This window comes from Dermacentor variabilis, chromosome 4 (assembly GCF_050947875.1).
Source record: "Dermacentor variabilis isolate Ectoservices chromosome 4, ASM5094787v1, whole genome shotgun sequence".
NCBI classification, from domain to species: domain Eukaryota; kingdom Metazoa; phylum Arthropoda; class Arachnida; order Ixodida; family Ixodidae; genus Dermacentor; species Dermacentor variabilis.
In genome coordinates this window covers 110,596,012-110,609,676 of record NC_134571.1, presented here as the reverse complement: position 1 = coordinate 110,609,676, position 13,665 = coordinate 110,596,012, and the positions used below count along the sequence as shown (strand labels likewise).

The window sequence follows — 13,665 nt, the reverse complement described above, 5'->3', positions numbered from 1 at the left end:
CAGCGGTCACTTACACAAAGCACAGGCTACACAAAATTACTTCCCCATTAGCTCTCTTCGAAACCTGGCCGTTCCTCCGGTGAAACGTTCCAAGTCTGCGGGATCGCTATTACATTGACGGTTCCAATTTCTTTCCGCCTCGCGGTCCTAGCCGGCAGCACGCTTACGGGACCGAGACCACGGGAGAGCGGAAGGAAAGGAAAGGAGATACGCAAGCGCTTGGAACGCCGGCAAAGAGGGCGGTGCGAACGTAGGCATGGCCGACGCGAGTCAGAGTAGTATCTGTTCTAATCAGCGTAATATCTTATACGGGTTGTATTTAAACCTAAGATAATAAATTTATTTTTGCAAGTTGGCGGAGTGCTTATAGCCTCGTTCACCTCCGCCGCTGGTTGGCCCGGTATTTCACTATATTCGGGATCAGCCCCGTATGGGGAGAAATTCTCCATATACAAGGTTCGATAGACACACGCAATTTTTTCCAGAACCCAACCATAGGCAGCTTCGCTGCAAAAGTCACACAAACTGGCGTGACAAAGCACTTTGGCCTCATGACATTGTTTCATTTTAAGGCGCCAATCAGTAAAAAGGTGTGAAACAGCAGACTGTTTCAGCAAGCCGATGATTCTGTTATGTAGGCGTTCGCCTGAACTATTGATGCCAGCAGCAAGGCATCCAGGATAATGGGGAAAGTAACGTATCTTAGGTGGAGTGGATGCGCCGCTTCATGTGAATGGGCGTCTCCAGAAAGTGTTCAGCGTGGCTCGTACACTACACTGATACAATATCAGTAGTTGTTTCTCCAAGAGCGAATCATAATATTGAAATATAATCCTGAGCAGGGCACTTGCAGTGTTTATGTTTGGACATGTACAACGAACCCTGGAAACGTTCCAGAACAAAATTATTAATTTTCTAATTACAACCTAATTATGTTTCTGATCTATCTACATATTTCGTGGTGTCTTATGCTATTTCAAACGTGACTAATACGCTTGCTGTTGTTGCAAATTATACGTCGCACGAAATTAAAATAAGTGTTTGTATAGCAAATATGATGCCTAAAAAGTTGCGCGGCAGATAAGGCCAGTACTACCGTACAAATATTGTTTTAGGTGCTTGAAATAGTGCAACCATAACGGGATGCAGAGATCAATATCGCAAGCAACTTCCACTCCGTCCAACTCTCATCAAATAGACATCGCTCGCACTCTGCACCTCACAACTTTGAAATACCGAAACGATATGAAGAAAACTGGGGCCGCGAAGTAAAAAGTCCTGCTTAGCAACACATGTGTCACAATGACAACGGCAAGCTTTATTAGACATCAGCACATGCCTTATTTTTTTTTGTTCTAGAGGGGGAGATGAGTAAAGCACTAACCGACGCTGTCAGGACTTCCGCAGAAGCACTTTGTTGAACAATACAGCGAGAATCTCATCCCCATGTACTTCGTAATGGAGAACCCGGTTAGAGAACGCGCACAATTGGAGCTGACTGAATGTCGAAGCCAGACTCGATGCAAGAGGTGCTAACGAGCCTTTAACGAGGGCATTTACCCAGGAAAGCGGGACGCTGCCCGTAATGTTGTGAGCACGTACACCACAGAAGCGGTGATTTCGTAGCGACCTGGCGTACCTAACGATCTCATTGCATGTCCAGTTATTGCTGCAACAAAGAAGTGCCAAATGTCCTAATCAGATAGACTGCGTGCAAAATAGGAAAGCTTCTGTATATACAAACACTAAAAGGCAAATAAGACAAAGAATTGCTTAAAAATAAAAGAAAGTCAAACAAATTCTAGAACAAGAGCTTAGAACCGTTACATGTTTTCTAACGTATTCAAACAATCACAATTTCTTTGTCTCACATTTTTATTTTATTTGTTTATTTATGCAGGCACCTCCCGCGTTGCACGTGGGAACATTGTGAGAGGTGGGAGTACTCATTTTCGGTTCTACAAAGAGCGATGAAGACAATATAGAATAGAAAATAATAACAAACTCGCGGTTGTGAAAAAATACATAAACTATAGGTCCTAGGAAATAGAAAATATACATAGAAACCAAACATTATTCCATGTTAGGACGAAGTACAAGGTTATTGATCTCAGAATGACAAACCCTATAGTAAGGAATACAGAATGAACACTGAAATCAAACGCTATATAATGATAAACAGCTATACCCAGCCAGGAATACATTTCTAGTGCTGAAGAAACAGCGCCTCCGGCAGTTTCCTTAAACATTTCGATATCTTCACGATTGGCTACATTATCTGGAAGACGATTCCATAATAGACTAGCGCGTGGCACTGAAGATGTGTTAAATGCGTTAGTGTGACCGCAGAGACGCGGAAAACTGCAAACGGCAGGAACAGCGATAAGATCTAAAAAGCGGCAATGAAGAGGGATGTCTGGAGTTGATTTTTTGCAGTACACAAACAAGCGGAAGTGTTTTGCGGCAGTCCAAATAAGGAACTGATAGCGATTATTCGATTCTAGTCACGCTAGAATACCTGCTATAGCCACAGACCACGAAACCTGAGGCACAGTTCTGAACAGATTCTAAGGATTAGATAGGCTTGTTCGAGTGACCATATGGGAGATGCATAATTGAGTTTAGGACGTACAAATGTATGGGACGGATGCTTGCGCGTGGAAGGGGAGGCCTCGCGAAGATTGCGCTTTACGTAACCTGGCATACGAGACGCGTATGCTGTTATCTTGCTTATATGATTAGCCAAGGAAAGTGGAATGTCTGATCGATGCCTAATTGTAAGACGAAACTGAACGTTTCAAATATTGAAACATAGAGTCTGATCGGTTTCGAGTAAAAGTCATTAAGTTACACTTATAAACATTTAAGGACATCAGCCAAGCTGAGCACCAGGTTGTTACGGGATCAAGGTCTTGCTGCAGAGAGATATGGTCTGATGCGAGTGGATTTTGCAATAGATTATGCAGTCTTCTGCAAGAAGGCGTATAGATTGGGTGATTTCCGAAGGAAGATCATTTATAAAAAAAATTAATATAGCAGTGGGCCAATGACACTTCCCTGTGGAACGTTACACGTCACTTCCGTGACAGGGGAAGGCATGGTAATTATTGCGGCAAACTGCTTACGAAAACACAGGAAGTTTCCAATACAACAGAACGTTAGAGAATATGGGCTACGGGATCAAACACCTTGGAAAAATCAATGTCTATGCAATCTATTGGAAAATTATTATCCATGTTGTTAAAAAGCTTGTTTGTGAATTCAATGAGCTGTGTAACGCAAGAGAGCCTTTGCGGAAGCCGTGATGGTTGCGGGAAAAGTAACCTTTTTGCTCTAAGTGAGATGCAACATTTGACGAAATAATGCGCTCAAATAGCCTAAGTGGGATGCTCACTAGAGATATGGAATGATAGTTACTAGGCATGCATTAATCACCGGATTTGGAGATAGGGATGACTTTGGCGATTTTCCAGTCGTATGGAATCTCGCCAATTTGTAGCGATTGCTGAAACATATAGCAGAGAAAAGCGCTAGACAGAACAAGAGTCTGCTTTAAAATTTTAGAGTTAATATCGTCGACACCTGAGCACGTTGAAGTCTTAAGTTTGCTAATTAATGATGAAATACCGGTAGGTGTAATGCCTATGGGTATCATAAACCAATAACCAACTGTAGCTGGTATGGGCATACTGGCACACTATTTATTTGTAAAAACCTAAGTCAAGTAATTTTTGAATGCGGCAGGACAATCTCCACGAGCGACTTCAACACCAGCATCCAAAAGCATGATGCGGTCAGTAGAGCGTGAGTGAGGAGTTATTTTTCAGAGTTTCTTTGGGTCATTTATTAAAAGGAACTGAAGGTCGTGCGAAAACAATTTGCGTTTGGCTTGACGTACCACATGACAGTAAGGTTTATCTGAAGCTTGGTGTTTCGCCCATGCAGCCAAACATTGCAATATATTAGCCGCTCTGAGCAGACGCTTTCTTATTTCGAATGACGTGAAGTGTTCTACTGTACTACGGTTTAGTAATATTGACCCCAATGCATAAGGAAGGAATATGGTGGAGCACTAGCCGTAGCAGCTTTTTCTTTAAAGAGGCGCTAATTTTCCTTAACCGAACGGTACGTCAGAGAAAGAGACCAAAAATGAGGGTGAAAAGCTTGCAAAGCCCCCATTTATGGCTATAAAATCACCTTTTTCTATAATTGAGTATGGACCTAGGAGTCAGACCTGACGCATTCATACAAAAAAATGAATTGTTAACTGAATGAGACCATGGTCACCGAAGCCGCCTAGACACACCTTTGAGCTAACTTTTTCAGCTGCAGATATTAAAAGAAGGTTGAGGGTGTTTAAGTGGAGAGTGGGTTGATCAATTAACTGAGAAACGAGAAATCAAGTGTTAGATCAAGAAATTCCCTGGAGCTGTGCAAGTGACAAGTTAGATTTGACCAGTCAGTGTGGAGGTAGTTATAGTCTTTCAAAAGAAAGATGTCGGCTTCAGGGAGCTTCGAGTTAAGTGTCACTAAATTATCGTGCACATTCGCAGTGAAACGATCTGGGCTGTCCGGCGACCTGCAACAGACCCCGAATATGACTTTAGATGCATGTGATCAAGTGCATACCTAAAAAATTCCCAACCATGATGGAATGTCGAATATAACGGATGTGATATAATTTTTTATAGCAATGAGCATACTTCCACCCGTTCATCATATCCTATCTTTTCTGTATATGCGCTTGAGGCAAGACTTCACTGACTGTGATACTGTAGTGAAGCCACGTTTCCGGAAGGAAACAGTGTCCTAATTGCATATTTAAGATACCAGCGTAGTTCAATATGTTTTGCAAGGATGCTACGTATGTTATTGTAGATAAAATGAAGTTCTTATATTGAATGGGATCAGCGCGGCAAAGTGAATTATTTGCACTTGTGCGTGTAGCTGCAACGCATGCTAGCTATCGCGGAGCTTATTACATTCTCAGTGTTACACCGGGAAGGCGGAAGATGAAAATTCAAGGGGATGAGCAAAACGAGTGGCAGTCAATGACCGTGGTTACCGGTGCAGGAACTGATGAATATGCAGTGTTGGCGACAGCGTCGAATTCACGGGAATTTCGACCATAGACGAGACGTCACAGCACAGAAAGGCCGCATCACGCAATAGAGCGGAGGTGCAAAGCAGCAGGTTAGCCTTTTAGAGCAGACAGGGTAAACGTTTGATTTCGGACCACCCCCCCCCCCAAGGTCATGTTAAAACGTTTATGCACATATGAATCTGGCATGTTCCATTGTAGATCCTTTGAGTGAGATATCATTATCACCCCAACCACCACCCGCACCTCCACCACATCATGATCACGATTATTCGTCATCATCAGCCTATTTTATGTGCACTACATGATAATGGCTTCTCCCAGAAATATAAGTTAGCGCTGCTTGTCAAATTCAGATAATTCTCTTCTTTCTACCTCTTAGCCATTCCTTTCCTTCCTTCATTTCGTTGCATTTCTTTTTATCTTCAAAGCTTTGTTTCAATAAGTTGGTACTTGTACAATGCACTGATTTATTACGTTTCGCGTGAAGGGGAATGAAACAGACATTTCGCCACTGCTTCCTCTTCACAACCATGCATCCTGCAACCTACAACCTGCACAAAACAACCCAAATACGATTTAATTTAGTGGGATAACGTTGCAAAGCAACTCTGGGCGTATGGGAGACGGCGTAGCGCAGGGTTCTGGAATAGTTTGGACACCATGAATTCTTTAAGGTGCATATAAATTTAAGTACACGAACGTGTATACATTTACCCTCATTAAAAATGCGGCCGCCATGTCTAGGAGCTAGACCCGCGGCCTCGTCAGCTGTACACCGTAAGCACGGTACATTTATCACCGCAGTATTTTGATATATTTGAAGCCCCCGGTGGGTTTAAATATAAAAAGAGGAGGAAATGAATGCAAAATGCTAAAGAAACCTTCAAGAAAAAATTCTACCCTCTAAATTAATAATTCAACCCACTGCACCTTACCTAAGAAATCACTTGTGGGTCAGTGTTGCTTGCATCCTTCCGAAAGTCAACCTCGCTTTCCCAACTGTGGCAACTAACGACTGGAGGATGTTTGTGAATAAAGTAAGCGAAAACAATATAGAAGTTCTTAAATTCAACGTCCATCTCATGCACTGAGTTCTCAAATATCTAATGTTAGTAAATGCGGCTTGCCATTAGCCAGCCCCCTTTGTTAATAGTTCGCCCGGCATTGCGATGTGCGTACATCAATTCTTAAGAAAAATTATAGCTGAAGGAAGTCTTTTTGAAGGTGGCACAACTTCTGCATAATACAGTATCTGGTGAGTTTTTTTTTTCTTCTCACCGTTCTTGACAAATAAAGATGCGAGAGAAAGCCTGCATACATCTCTTGAGTCCTATTTACGTTGAGCAAGGTAACAAACTCCAGAAGATAACAAAAGCTGTGATTGGGAAGGAAACAAAGCTTCCGCGAAGTCGTAAACGGCTGCGCTGTTGCACAGGCTTTGTTAAGGCCATTCAGGTACAGTAAAAAAAAATTCAGTTTCGCAATCGGTATTTAGCCTAGCAACGAACGTCAGTCTACGAGATTCAGTCAGCATTATTGGAGCTATTTCGAAGAAACACGACCCAATACCTGGAACGCTACAGCACATGTTTCACACATTGAGAATTCATTCACGCACTCTTAAGGTCCTAGCATGCGAAATGTAACTGGAAAAATGGACTAGGACTGAGTCTGCGTCAAGACTGTCGCAACTTTGGCGAAGCGCTTTTTCTCAGCATCCTGGCTTACGGGCGCCTAAGTGTCGACTACTAAAGAAACACTGACGGCCGTGGTTTCGCCGAATAATGGCTCAAAAAGCAAACACTCACCTTGATTGTATTCGCCTTCCCGAGTGGGATCTGTGAGTGTAAGCGTTTATGCAACTTCGCTCTTCATGCAACGCAAGACTGGAGCGAAGTAATTGGGTGCTTCGGGCCCAAAATGAAAGAGGCAGGGAAGGCCATACAGAGTGTTTTTATTTTTTTGTTCAACAGTACGAAATTTTTATGAAAAGACAAACAGGGCAACGAATATGGAGTATTTGCAGACAAGTTCCATGACGAGTCGGATCTACTTTGCCGCTGATAACGTGAGCTCCAGAAGACTAATTTTCCAAAATTCATTAATCACTCATTCTTTAGTGTCTCGGGAGCAGTTCTCTAAATGGCACATTCGGAGGCAATGACACTTTTCATGCGCACCCGCCGTTGAAAATCGTGAAGAGTGCACCTAGTTCGAGAGATTCGTCATCAAATTCCAGATCTCAACCGAGACAATATCAAGAGTGAGTGCGTCCCGCTGTGCTTCAGACAGAAACGCTCTTTAATGAAGTTTTAATTATAGCATGCGGCGCAAATCCTGACGCGGCACAAAGCAGTACATGGTCGCCGAGCAAAGCGGGCCGTACCTGCTGTAGCGGCGACGGACCAGGACATTCAGTTCCAAACTGTCTCGCGCTTTTAACGGGGCGTTTCGGTAATGTGATAGCGGGCCGCCTTTTCTGCGCTCCCTCGGCGCTTCGTTTCTACATTGGCTGGATTTACCGCTCAAAATAAATGCTTCGGATCAGGCGCAAACTTAAATATTTTGACAAATCAAAATACAGTAAATGTGAATAACATGAAATTCGCCACATAGAGAACTATCCCTAAGGCACTCATAAAAAGGTCATTCGTTATTTGTTTTAATTATCCCTCTGAAGGTCACGTCATTAACAGCAAAATGTGCCCACTTGGCCTAGGAATCCTCTGCAATAACGACATGTTCTCTGCGTTTGTGGCTTTTTATAAAAATCTGCATTGTCTCAAACAAAGACATATAAGACCACAGACAAACAACACAGATCTAAGTATAAATAGGAACATTGTTATATACAGTGTGTCCCAACTATCATTCACCAAGACTTAAAAATTAGCAACGGCGTTACTCGAAGAAAATCTAGTGCACATTGTTTGCAATACAGTGGAGTAGCCGGCAACAATTATTTGGTTACTGATATTTAATTAGGCAATTGTAATTAATTATCTAACTCGAGACGTACCGTCCTAATTATCATAGTGTGCATGAGGCATTTGTACACACAGCCCAGGGACACTTAACTGCGCTGTTTTAAGCGACGTACTAATTGAGTAAGTCGGACTCTCCGAGTGAGTAAAATCACTTGAACGTAAAACCACTTACGTCGCGATTAGGTCGGTAACCGCGCCAAAACACTCGGTCGAGGTTTTAATTCGGACGATTTTTATCACACAAATTGTCACGTGTCTCCACAAGATGGCGCCGAGGGCTTTTGAGAGAAGCGAATAAGCTGAGTCCCGCTTTAGCACACACCTCACACACAGTGTGTCGGAATGAAAGGAAAACACAAACGAAAAACAAAGCAAAACATCCTCTATTTTTTTACAGGAACGAAAACAAAGCCGAAACTTAATTTCTTGTTTCGTTTCCGAGTTAGTCCAGCGCTCCACTCACCTAAGCCTGCCGCTCAGTGCCCTAGCAGATCGGCACCGCAGCAAAACCCAAGGCTAGCGTTCTGAAGAGGCTATAGTTCCATTTTTGTAAAGGTACAGCTCTTTTTTTACGAGTGTTATTGTTCGTTTATGTTTGTTTAAGTTCGTTCTATCAAAACAGCGGTCTCGTATTTCAGCGAGTATACTCGATAACGTGCTGCTTTTGAAATCGTGCTCAGTGATTCCACTCAGGGCACTGAGCATATCTCGGAATTCATTTCACCCATAGAGGAAAATGAGTACCGTGTTATTATCGTTGCTTTACTTCGAAAGTGTTTGCACGTGAACCAAAACCGTTATAAACCGTTAGGGATTATTATCTTTTCGTTCCGGAGCAGAACCGGAACTGAACTTTTGTTCCGTGCAATGGAACTAAAACCAAAGCGAAAAAACATTTCGTTCCGACACCCTGTTCACATATAATCCATCTCGATGGTGACAATACGTAGTGTCACTTTATGGATTCAATACTAAACGCATTACCCTCAACATTCATCGTGAGATGCGTTCTGCGGAATTATTGTTATTCTTAGTTTTACAGAACTGATTTTCCTGAACTGGTCTCTTCAAATGCCCGGGTGTATGCCGATGTTTGTGCTATTTATAAATCTACACATTACACGGATGATATTGACGTCCGACAACGCGATCTTGACAATCTCCTTTTGGGGAAAACAAAGCAAACGCGTTTGAATAATGAGTGTGAACGCAAATAAGTGATATTTTATTATGTTTTACCAGGAAACTCAGTCTCTTTCATTCTTGGTAGAGTATGTTCGGTACCCGCTCGGTCGCGCTGAAAATTTTAAATACCCTAGTGTCTCTTTCTCTTCCGACTTATCTAGGGAGAAAACATATACGCCATATAACGGGCAAAGAAAATGGTGTGGTAAACTTGAATTAACGTGACTCTAATCTAGGCGACCAAGCCCGAAGGAAGTTATGTGTGCCACCAACGTGCGACACATCCTTGACTATACCTGTACAGCAAGCGATTGTCATGTCAAAACGCTTATTCACAAGGTGGAACACATACAAAACAGTCCTGCATGCTATGCCAGTTCAACTTATAGCAATAATTCTAGTACAACCAATATTAAATGACAATTAGGTCAAGAAGGTGTCTTATGGCGAATAAATGTTTTTGCTATTATTGTTTTCCCGTTCAGTTGTTAACGATGGAGCTGGTACTAGAGCTTGCTACATAATAAAACCATAGCATATGTTACACTAACATGATCATGCTAAAAGTGTTCGATAAATAATATGTCGTACAGACGTATCTGCGCAGTATTTTTCTTTTCTTTTATAAGGTTCGCGATTGGAGACAATTGGGTGCGAGTTGTGCGGATGTTCCTGTCAAAACATCTTTTCTAGTCCTTACAAGACTTATGCCTTCGTTGAATGTAGAACTGTATCTATTTGTTCGAAAGTTTTAATGTTATTATTGTTTCGAACCTCCCCCCTCCCCTCCTCCCCGAACACAAACACAATAATGTGGAATTGGGCAACGTAGGTTCTTGAATAATAAATGGATTGGATATGTATTAAAAAAAAACTACCACACACAAAAGTAAATGGAAAATACCGAGGAAATACTGACGACTTATATGGGCGTAAATGTATTGCATGACTCTCGCTCAAACCACGCCATTTTCCTACGTTTTCACAAAGCCTAAACGCGTTTCTTTCACATACACTTTATTCTGCGATGTTTTCTTCAGCCTCATGATTTAATTATCCGCAAAAAAATAACAATGCGAGAAGTGTTTCCTTAGACAGAATCTGTCAAGAATGCGTCGTGGTGCATGCAAGTGCGAAGTCCTTTAAAGTAAAGTTTGGTCTTATACTAACACCCATGCTCCCCTTTATTGATCTGCGGTAGGTTTTCGCCAAATGCAAACAAAAGCCTCATATTTCTTATTATTATACCATTCATAGAGCGGTGCGCCCGGTTCCTTGCAACACCACCCAGATGTAGCTTGCCTCCGCGCATCCGCGGCCTACGCAAGATGCCGAATTCCTACCAGAAAGCTCGCATTCCTGCATAAAGTTCACTGCCAGTGTTTCCCGGTAAACATTACGGTTGCATAAGCTGCTCTTACCGGGAAGCATGAGAAGCAGTAAGGGATCATTGAATGTTATCGCGTTCCGCTGTTCGAGGTGAAGCTTAAGCTTCCTCCAATTTTTTTTGTTCATCGCACTTTTGCTCCACTCGGCGAGCACTAGCGAAAGGAAACTGCCAGCCCGCTCAAGCGCTCGTGGCTGAGCGGTAGGTGCATACACACTTGTGCCCCCCCCCCCTGCGCTCGCTCAGCAGAGCACGGCGTAAGATACGTTCTGCGAAAACGGTGTAATAATGTGCTAGCATCAAATTTGGCTCCCTGCTTCATCTTAGGAACAATTTTAGCAAAAGAGAATTTTTGTGAATAGGGGCCCACGTCTCTTGTATCAGCGGCACGACCTCTTTTGTTTCACTTAATCTTTCGTAAATCACTAAGTATGCATGGCCTACTACTTTCTACTTTCTCATTTCAAAAGGGCAAGGCACCACGAGACCATCTGATCTTTTCACTGAATATAGAATTTCGGCGTCACCCCGATGCTCTCCAACGTTACAGAGTTGTGAAACGTAAGGTCATTAACAGAACAAAGGAAATAACTTATCATGCCGCTGGAACAAAGGTGCCGATAAAGACAAAAGGCACGCACGTGGAAGAACCTTCCACATTCAGACAAAGAAGTGTGGTGGGGTTAGCTTGATGCATCTTTTAAAACGTAAATCTTGAAAGTGAGAAACAAGAGAGGAAGTACAGCTTAGAAGAGAAGCATTCAAACTTTTTTTTTTATTTTCTATGACAGCGTATTGCACATGTCATTTATTAACATCAAAGAAACTAAGCGTTGAAGTGTTTTTGTTGCTTTTTCTTCCCGGCTAAAGAAAATTAGGTTAGTATGAAAGAGGAAAAGTATCAAAGCACAGTTTCTTTCTAGCTTATAAACTTTAAACGAAACCGCTGACTCTTATGAAGGTCTGTCCATAATGGGCGAACCAGCTGGCTCTTTGTTCTTGAGGCCATTTACTGTGAATGTACTGTGGGCGCTGCAACAAAAGCTAATGAAGCTTTAAGGAAACTAAATATTATGAGGAAAAGAAGAGCAAGTACTGGCGATAACTTAAAGGTAACGTGAATGCAATTCTGGTGCTTGTATCTTATAACCTCTGGTATTGTTTCCTAATTAAGAACAGGGCTGTCAAACCTCAAACAGTAACGCACAATAACGCATGAAAAACAGTAACACACAAACTGTCTTCGTTACTGTTCAGGCCGATATTTCATGCAGCTACGTTTTAAGAATTAACTCGCTTTAAGGTAATTACCGAAAGAATCGCACAACGCGATTGAGAACCAAAAAATGCGTATTACAGCATTTCCTACTACGAAACTGAAATTAGGCATGCATAAAACATTTGTCTCGGTGGAATCAAGAAAACCTGCCGGGATAATGACTGAACATTGTTTCCAAGGTGACATGAAAAATCGCGAAAACCGTCAACACCATTCCGTTCACGTAAAAGGGAGTGAACGTGTTAGAAACGGCGACGCGTTCGGCCTGTCACGAGGAGGGTGAGAGCTACCCCTTTGAACAATGGCATATCTTAGCTTCCATTTTGATACTGGAATATTGTAAAAGGTCCGACAAAAGCCGGCTCTGCGTTCAAAATAAATACAACAAACATTAAATCACGCATTTTATTTGTTTTTGTCTGGACGTCAAATAATTTCTGCTTCCCTTAAATGAACTAAAAGGAACATGGTCGCTTCGAACCCCTGGCTACTGGGTCCGTCTCGAGATTCCCGCGTGTTGCTAAAAAAGAACGGCCCCGGTGCTAAAGATAAACTTGAAGGCCAGCAGTGTCACCTTGGCTACTCATTAAAATTCAAAATTGAAGAAAAATACACGCAGGTATACTTACCACAGACTCTTCCAAGCAACATTCTTGATAGTTTTTTTCTTCCTTCTTTTGCAGTGCAATGTTTACAACCTTCCCTCTATTTGCCTTAATAAGTTCCATATCAGAGCAACATTCTTGGCTGTATCGCATACAGTTGAACCTCGATTCAACGAAGTGATGACCACGATGAAATTATTTCGTTAAATCGGGTAGTTCGGAAAATCGAGTATGGGATTTGTCGATCCTTCAAAATCTAAAATTTTAACCTAGCGACACCCAAACGGTACCGCGGCATTCTATTTGCAGCTAACCCACGCCTGCGCGTGTCAAAGGTCCGCGAGGGTGGCCAAACTACCACCGCCCCTAGCGCCATCTGGTACGCAAGAACGCTAGCGACTGCCGAGTCCGTCGTTCCGTGCGTTGGCGCGGCGTGAAGCCTCGTCAAAAAAATTTAGAAAAAAAAAAGCTAGCGTCGTGCTAGGGCGCCTAGCGCACCCTCGAAGAAAGACCACTCTGCGGCAAAATTCGAAAGAAGTCGCAACTGTTTTTATAATCATTTATTTATATAAAACCTCTGTTAATCGGGTTTCATGCAAGTTAGTTTCTTTATCTTCGGCTGGATGACAACATTGAACCTGATGGCTACTTGGGCGCGAATGGAACTTTCGTTACATCCGGAACTATTTTGCAAAATCGGCTTTCGTTAGATCCAGTTTTAACTCTATATACTCTTCGCTTTAAAGGAGCCTGAAAAAACTAAATTATGGTTTCCTCATTCTAGACCACTGCAATATTGAATAAGAATTTAACAATACGACTGAAATTAATTCGTATCTCTTAAGCATGAAAGCATTATGGCACGCTGGTTCCAGGCAGCAAGGAAATCTCGACGACTACCGTAAACAGTGGAAGAAAAGACGTTTGTAACTAAGGTGAGTCTATATAAAAATATTTACGGAATCATATGCAGTGACTTTTTAGTTATTCACTCATTAACACCAAAACTTCCTTTTATCTGCTCCATCAACATCGCATAATAAGTGCGTATCGACCAGAGTTCCAGAGTATTCCTTATAGAATAAATATTTCGTGTTTCAGCAACGAAGTCCGCTGAA

The 13,665-nt window shown here is 42.2% G+C and overlaps 1 pseudogene; it reads left to right on the top strand.

Moving 5' to 3' along the window:
• The first annotated feature begins 256 nt into the window (after positions 1-256).
• Positions 257-434, top strand: LOC142580606 (U2 spliceosomal RNA; annotated as a pseudogene).
• The last annotated feature ends 13,231 nt before the right edge of the window (positions 435-13,665 follow it).